At 39.5% G+C, this 9233-nt stretch overlaps 1 pseudogene; it reads right to left on the reverse strand.

Annotated features, from left to right (window-relative positions):
• Positions 1 to 7957: 7957 nt before the first annotated feature.
• LOC141567887 (large ribosomal subunit protein uL11 pseudogene) lies at positions 7958 to 8492 on the reverse strand (annotated as a pseudogene).
• Positions 8493 to 9233: the final 741 nt, after the last annotated feature.

Here is a 9233-nt window from a genome sequence, read left to right on the forward strand (position 1 = left end):
TCAATTGGCTTCGTCTTTCCAGTTGGTATTCTGGACTAAAAGTTCCACTACACTGGTGTAATTTTGTAAGGGCAATATTGAGGGGCTATGGGCTTTGTCTGTGTCTATCAGCTGCTCTCCTCTCCCCCCAAACTAGACTTTGAATAAAATACCTAGATCTTCAATTCTGTGACTTAGCATGAGGCTTCCTTTCTCCTAGACCTCCTTTGCCCCTTCCTCTTGCAACCAGCCAAAGAGTAGTTCTTGTGGGAAAGACTGAGCGTTGGCACAGAGATGATTAGACAGGTGATCCCAGATCAGAACATCTCCAAAACGTCTTATTAATGCAAGTTTCTTGAAGACTATCTCTCAGAGGGTCCTGGAACCGTTGGAAGGGACCTTCCCTGTCCAATCTTACACCCACTGCAGGATAACCTTCTACAATAGCTCCAATTGGCAGCAGCCAGCTTTGGATAAAGCACTTCCTCTAAGGGGAAGCTTAGTTTTGTCCAAGGCAGCCTGTTCTGTTGTCCAGCAGCTGTACTTGTTGGAAAGGTCTTCTTATATAAAGCAGGAGTTCAGTTCCAGTTTTACCTTGTAAGTGATATGGAACACAGCTCCTCTTCCCCATGACAACTCTTCAAATTACTACAAGGCAGTATGGTTCCCACTACCCTTCCCTCCTACCCTCTTTCTCTCTCTCTTTCCCTCTTTAGAAAGCCCCCCCCCCCATCTCTCCCTCCCTCGGTTGGTCTCTCTCTCTCTCTCTCTCTTTCTCTCTCTCTCACACACACACCACACACACACACTACTCTAGGTTAGATATTTACATCCCTTAGTGGTCCTCATCTGACATGGTTTCAAGACCTTCCTACCTTTGATTCCCTTCCCTTTTCTGGACATTTGATTTTGCTACTATCTGTTTTAAAGTCTGGCCCTCAATTGGCTATGTTCCATTTCTAAAAATGGGCTGGAGTTGAGACCCTTAACTCCCTTGATTTGATTGGAGTTAACAAGCATTTATTGTACACATAGTAGGTGTCAGGCCCATACATTAACAAGGAATTTGTCCACAAGGAATATTTTTTCAACCCCTGGGCAATAATAGTTCACACTGAGATTGTTATATTTACAAACCCAGGTCTTTGCCATAAGAACTTTTCATCACACAAAGTTTTTCCATCCTATTTTGTACAAATATAATTCACATTCACCTAGGGTTTTTCCCCCCTTTTGTTATTAGGCAAATATATTTTCCTTTGCAATTATATGCTTCTCTGGAGTTGGATAAACTCTGAGTAATGGTGCTACTTGCTTTCATTCACTTTATGGATGCATTAGTTAGCATAGGCTGAACTGCTACCACAAATACACCCCTAATCTATAATGGCTCAAACATAATAGAAGTTTATTTCTCATAACTGCTTAAGGCAGGTCATTTCCCCAAGGTGGTTAAGGGACACAGGCTTCTTAAACCCTGGGGCTCTGCGAACCCTTAGGGCCACACTTCCAGCCCACAGATAGAATGTGGAAGAACACAGAAGAATTTTTATGCGCCAGGCTTACACAGGGTGTATAGCATTTCTACTCACATCATTGGAAAGAAGTTAGCGACATGGCTCCACTTCCCCAAGGAACACCGGGAACTGTAATCCAGCTATGTGCCCAGGAAGAAGGGAAGGAGGGATTTTAGGAGATAACTTGTAGACTGCCACAATGACATAATTCTGTTGCTACTTTTTACCACTAATGTTCATAGCTCTAGTTTAATTTCTATAAAATTTCTGTAATTTCTTGGCTATGTTGCTGGATGACCACTGTAGCAAAGAATACTTGGGTGTATGGTTCTAGCTCAGGGCAACGACTCAGAGGTGAGTGAGCAGGGATACCCAAGAGCAGCTGATGGCAGCTGATGAAGTTAGAAGACTGGAGGAGACCCATAGTGTGGGATGCCAGCGAAGCCGGGGGCCCTGTGTGGGGGTCGATCTGAATAGTGACAGGGGCAGAAGACTGAGACAGGAAGAAACAGGAGGATGCTTCATTGGGTGTTGTGAAGGACTTTTTAATACCTTACTCATGGCCAAGCATACTGTGCCCCTAATATTACATGTCTTCCAGGAAATTTCCAAATAGTGAAGGTAAAAGGTGGCTTCTCCAGCCACATGTTTAAAATTAATCAACCAATCCATTAAAAGCTCCTCCTTGAGCTCCCATTGTGTGCCTGGATCTATGCTAGCCACTACATACAAGCTCTATCCTCAAATAACTTACAATGTAATTCATCAAACATGGCATGTACATGAAATAACTCAATAACGCAGGAGAAAAACGAGAATAAAATATATGATGTCAACTTTCTGGGTGAAAGATTCAAAACAGAAGTTCAGTGAGGGCCAAGGTAATCAAAGGAGGCTTCATAGAGGAGGTGGGACTTGATCTGCACCATAAAGAATAAAAGGATTTTTAGAAAGGGGGACAAAGAAATATGTACCAGACCAGGTGGGAAAGAACAGAATGACGAGTAGGAGCACCAGAGCACATGGAAAATTAATAAGAGTGAGAGATTATAGAGGTAGCTATTGTGTTTCCCCGAAAATAAGACCTAGTCGGACAATCAGCTCTAATGCGTCTTTTGGAGCAAACATTAATATAAGACCCGGTATTATATTATATTATATTATATTATATTATATTATATTATATTATAGACCCGGTCTTATAGTAAAATAAGACTGGGTCTTATATTAATGTTTGCTCCAAAAGACACATTAGAGCTGATTGTCCGACTAGGTCTTATTTTCGGGGAAACATGGTACTATCAGGCAGAGGCATTTAGACTTTGTTTGGTAAGGAATAGATAAAACAAAAAAATCTTTACAGTGATGTTTTGCAAATTAAATAAACTACTTGAAAGCATCTATCTAATCCTTAACTGAATAAGGGCTTAGTAACCATTTATTCCCCTAAGAGGGAGTAGTAAAATGACAGCAGTGTGCAGAAAATCATTCATTCATTCTTTAAGCATTTCCTGGGTGTCTTTTGTGCAAGACACAGAGGATACAGAAGTAATAAAGTCTTGATATTTACTTAGGCTTAGACTCTCATAGACTGGATCTTCCCATCTACTGGTAACCAAGAGTTGCACAGTTCCTTATCTATACTGTGTCTCCACCTTGACCCCTGCCAGCGTGATGCTGTCTGTCCTACTTGGACCTCACCTCAGGGATCACCTTCTGGTTCATCTAAAGACCAGGCCTTCTGCCTGTTTCCTCATACTCATTAGGGCAGATTCAGCTCCCAGTGCTGGGTTACTGACCTCCTTGGCTCTCCAATGTTTAAAACAACAGAACAATATATATATTTCACAGCATCCTAGTACGGTTGAGAGGAATGTCTGAGCTAAATTACAAAAATTATGTCAAAAACTGAGGAGGAACCATATAAATGCAATGGATAATCACTGTGATGACCACCAAAGATAGCCTCTCAGGGCTGGGTTCTCGTGATGAGGTTTGTACAAAAGGCTCTGGCTTTTGGATCCTTGGCTTACTGACTGTGCACAAGAGGCCAAGCCTGGCAGCCACAAGTGGCTCCCTTCAGGCACATTTATCTGGTTTAGCTGTTAGCTAATTTCTTTACAGGCAGTGTGATGTGCACACAACAGTGGGAATCGGGCTTTCCAGATCTCTAATCCCTGCTCAGCTCTAGCCTGCTGTGCAGCCTTGGGTAACCTGATTCACCTCTCTGTGTCAGTTGTGTTTCCACCACCACATCAGAGTCATGCTGATTTATCTAAGAGGTGTTTTGTGAGGATGAAATGATTATTACTTCTAAACTGACTTTTAAATACTGGCATAAGGACTTCCAGTTTCCTGTACAGCATGTAAAGGAGCTTAGAAGTTTACACTCTGTCCTGGCAACAAGTAGAAAGCTCAACAAACTGAAAAGAAACAACAGCTCTCTTTGGTCAGAGAGGTAAGATCGTAAGGGAAACTGCAGCCCCCAAGTTGGAGAGGCAGACAGACATACAGAGAATCACAAATTACCAGATAGAATGCCCCAAGCAGCAACCTCTAGGGGAACAGTACCAGAGTAGAAAAACCTGAACTGTAACTGACAAATTGCTGGAGGCTCAGGATGAAGAAACCTGAGAGAGAAAAACTCCAGGGGGATCCCAGTCATGGATTGGGGGTGGGGTGGGGATTCACTCTCACACTGTTGTCTTCTGTGAGTTTTAACTCCAGAAGTTTCACCAGGTGTTCACAGTGAGGATTGGAGAAAACTCCCCTCATGTTTGAGTTATGGGGAAAGTAACCAGTTTGAAATACACCCAGAACATTCTGTCCTTCTTAACAAGGCCTGCTGTCAGGAGAAACTTTTTAACCAGAGCCTCACCTGCTGGGGCACTATCAGACACAAACCCACACGGAGGAAAGAAACGCCCAACACCAGTGCCCTCTAGCCTTCCACATGGGGAAGGAATATACCCAACCCAACTCCCTCTAGCCATCCCATGCCACCAAAGAGAGGAAAAAAAACAACAAAAAACTGGTGAAGTCACACTTCAGAGGCACAGACTCACCAAAAGACAGAGACTTAATGATAGGAGTATAGAACACATTCCCTGCCCTCACACCTAACCACTGCATTACTAAAGGACTAATTATGACCATTCCTTTTACCCAGGATGTCATATCTACCTTTCAACAAAATATTACAAGGCATAGTAAAAGGCAAAAAACACACTTTGAAGACACAGAGTAAGCATCAGAATCAGACTCAGATATTGGCAGGGATGTTGGAATTATCAGAGCATGAATTTTAAACAACTATGATTAATATGCTCAGGGCTCTAATAAAATAAGTAGACAACATGCAAGAACAGATGGATAATGTAAGCAGAGAGATGGAAATTATAAGAAAGAATAAAAATTAAATGCTAGAGACCGAAAACGCTGCAACAAAAATGAAGGATGCATTTAATAGGCTTGTTAGTAGACTGGACACATCTAAGGAAAGAACCTTTGACCTTGAGGATATGTCAATAGAAACTTCCAAAAGTGAAAAGCAAAGAAAAAAGGCTGGAAAAAAGCAGAACAGAATATCCAAGAACAATGGAACAACTAGAAAAGGTATAACAGATATTTAATGAGAATACCAGAAGGAAAGAAAAAGGAATTGAAGAAATATTTGAAGTAATAACTAAGAATCTCCCCCAAATTAATGACAGACAGCAAAGCACAGATCCAGGAAGTCCAGGGAACACAAAGAAGAATAAATACCAAAGACATTACATCAAGGCAAATCATATTCAAACTGCATAAAAACAAAGATTAAAAAAAAAAAATCTTGAAAGAAGCCAGAGGGGAAAAAACACCTTACCTCTAGAGATGAAAAAATAAGAAATATACCTGTCTTCTCAGACACCATGCAAGTTAGAAGAGAGTGGAGTGAAACATTTAAAGTGTTGAGAAAAACAAAAACCCACCAATCTAAAATTCTGTACACTGTGAAATTATCCTTCAAAAGTGGAAGACAAATAAAGACTTTCTCAGACAAACAAAAATTGAGAGAATTTGTTGCCAGGAGAACTGCCTTTCAAGAAAAAAAATCTAAAATCAATAATTTAAGTTTTCACCTTAGGAAAGTAGGAAAGCAGAGCAAATCAAATCCAAAGTAAACAGAAAAAAAATGAAATAATAGAAATTAGAGCAGAAGTCAATGAAATTGAAAACAAGAAATCAATAGAGAAAATCAATAAAACCAAAAGCTAGTTCTTTGAAAGGGTGAATAAAATCAATAAACCTGTAGCCAGATTAATTGAGAAAAAAAAGAGAAGCAATAACTTACTAACTAGAAATGAAAGACAGAACATCACCACAGACCCTGTGGACATTAAAAGCCTAACAAAGGAATAAATGAACAATTCCATGCCCACGAATTTGAAAACTTCGATGAAATAAACCAATTCTTTGAAAGACATAATCTGCCAAAACTCACACCAGAGGGAACAGTCTGAATATATATATATATATATATATATATATATATATATATATATATATATATAATATCGTATAGTATAGATAGAACAGTATGCTGGTAGTATACTGTAGTATAGACTGATCTCATTTATTAACATCAACACGCAAATCCTAAAGAAGATATAAGCAAACACAATGCAACAGTGAAGTAAAAGAATAACACACTATCACCAAGTGTGATATCCATTAGGAATACATACATGAGATACAAATCAGAAGATGTTAAAATAATCCACTCCAGCAATAGATCTAAGGAGAAAAAGCCACAGATGCTAAAAAGGCTTTTGTTAAATTTCAACATAATACCACAAACAAATGAAAATAACAGTTTCCTTTCCTTTCTTAACATGATTATATATTTATCAGCCCCAAACCAGCATTATGAAAAATACTTGAAACATTCCCTTGCAATTTTGGAATAAAAGAAAGACGTCCTCACTTATCACTTACTTAATATTGTTCTGGTTCTGACTGGCCAACACATTTAACAAAATAAAGAAGATAAATGTTATATTAGTGTGCTAGGGCTGCCATAACAATAGACTGGGTGGCCCAAACAACAAAAATGTATTTTGTTACGGTTCTGGAGGTTAGAAGTCTAAGATCAAGGGCCAGTAGGGTCAGTTTCTGGTAAGGACTCTTCCTGGCTGGCAGATGGCTGCCTTCTCACTATGTTCTCACATGGTGAAGTGAGAAAGAGAGAAAAATCTCTCTGGTATCTCTTGTTACAAGGACAATCCTATAAAATCAGGGCTCATCCACTTTTTGAACCTCAATTAACCTGAATTACTTCATTAGAGGCCCTATGTCCAAATATATCCACATGGAGGGGTTAGGGCTTCAACACATAAAATATTGGCAGACACAAACATTCAATCCACAATAGGCACATAAAATGGAAAAGAGAAAAAATTATCATTATTGAATCATAATATGATTGGAAACCCAAATGACTCTAATGGAAATAATACTACAATTCAGTTAAGAGGTGAGATACAAACTGGGTACAGAAATTAAAGCTTTCATATATACTCGTATACCAGCAACCACTTAAAAGAAATAGAAGGAAAGATTCCATTGATGTCAGATGCAATAAAAATAAAAACACCAAGGGATAAACTTAAGAAAAAAAATATGTGAGCTCTCTATGAAGAAAATATTTAATTGCTACTGAGGACAGAAATGAAACCTTGACCAAAGTAAAGAGACTCAACATCATAAAGATACCTATTCTCTCTACATTAATCTATACGGGTACATTTAATACAATTCCAATACAAATTTCTCCATGATTTCTGACGGGGACAAAAAACGGATTCTAAAGTTCATATGGAAAAACAAATAAGAATCGTCAGAAGAATTGTGAAAAATAGAACACTGAGGAGTCCGGGTGGTGAGAGTACAGCAAGACGGGCAGTCTCATATCTCTGTGGGTATGACTTCTAAGAAGGACAGTTTTGCAATATTTATTAAACTTACAGATGCACATGCTGTTAAATCCAGCCATTCTACTTCTAGGAATTTATGCTACAAACATATGCTCACATGTGCAAAATGACATCCGAACAAGGTTATTCACGGCAGAATTGTGTGTAATAGCATACAATTGGAAGCATCCTTCCTTACTGCCTATCTGTAGTGGTCTGGGTAAAAAATTATGGACTGTCCACGCAATGTAATAGTCTGAGGCTGTGCAAAAGAAAGTTCTTTCTGGATGGGTATGGACTGATTACCAAGATATATGGCTAAGTTAAAAAATAAAAACAAAACAAAAAGCAAGGTGCTTTCATATGATCTGTGTAAAAATGAGGAAAAATAAAGAATACACACAAACTTTAAATGTAAGACCACAAACTGCAACAATGCAGCTTTTTTGTTGTTGCTTTTTTTGGTTGTAAAATGCCCTTTAATTGAAATATTTTCCTTTGTAGTTCTTAATGAGCGGGGCCTTCCACTGCACCACTGTTGATGTCATCTGTGATGTCATGAGGATGGCCGCCATCCACATTGCAGCCCACAGACCGGGCAGTCCCCAAGATCTCCTTAATGGTTCCAGAGAGTTCTCTAGCTAGCTAAAGATTGATGCTGCATCTGTCAGGCAGTGTTAACAATCTCATCAAAAGTGGTATTTTCACTGTGCTTAATTTATTTTATTTATTCATTTTTTCTTTGCTTCTTTTTGTCTCTTGGTGGTTCTTTGAGGGCTTTGATGATCAGGGCAGAGGCAGAAGGTAGCACCTCAGTGGGGGCCTGTCTGTTCTGAATGGTCAGTTTCACTGTAATCCTCAGACCTTTCCAATCACCGGTTGATCTAGCGATGTCATCACCAACCTTCTTTGGAGACAGACCCAGGGAGCCGGTCTTGGGGCCCAGGGCAGACGTGGAACCAACTTCCCCACTGGTGCACGTCAGGTATACGAGTTTGACCTCGTTTGGGTGGAACTTCCGTGGCATGGTGGAGGCGGCTGCTGTGGGATGAACCCAGATTCAGGACCACCCAAGAAAGGTGCAGTTTGGCCTCCTCCAAGCCAAAAGCCAAAAGCAACATAGTTTTAATTTTTCTAAATTTTGTGCTCCAAATTCCCTTTCAATTATGAGGGGAGAGATTGTTAGGAAGTCAAAGGGAGTGATGAACCACTGGGGAACAAGGAGAGTATGAGGGATGAGAGTAGGAGTTAGGAGTCTAGGAACCTATCCAGAGAAAGAACCAGAGAATAAGAGAAAACGGGCCAACCAGGAAGAAAATGGACACTCAGTAAGTTTTATGGTGAGGACAGTCAGTTGAAAGTTCTTGCAACATTTTTCTATCCACCAAGGACATGAGATTCAGAGCAAACGATCCTGTTCCACTGTCTTAGAAATTATGGTATGTAAATCAAAAGTTATTTTCCATTGAAATCTAAGGGTTTTCTCCTGCGTGAAAAGAATTAACAAGGTCTGAGAAATTCACTTAGGAACCTAGTGTCCCTTTGCCATTAAAAAGCGGCCTAACTGCTTTGTCTTTGTGTTCTTTGAGAGTCTGGGTTAGACTCATTTACTAGTGCCAGGAGGTTATATTTAAAAGTAGCATTTTATTTCACCTTTTGGAGACTCCTTTAACCACAATAAATTTTATTTATGGGACTATAAACGATTTTGCCATTATTTCCAATTTTTCAACTGACAACATTAAAGTCTTAGAGGAGCCACCCTTAGAAATCGGTGCTCAGT

Source organism: Rhinolophus sinicus, linkage group LG01 (genome assembly GCF_036562045.2).
Source record: "Rhinolophus sinicus isolate RSC01 linkage group LG01, ASM3656204v1, whole genome shotgun sequence".
In the NCBI taxonomy this organism is placed as follows: Eukaryota; Metazoa; Chordata; class Mammalia; order Chiroptera; family Rhinolophidae; genus Rhinolophus; species Rhinolophus sinicus.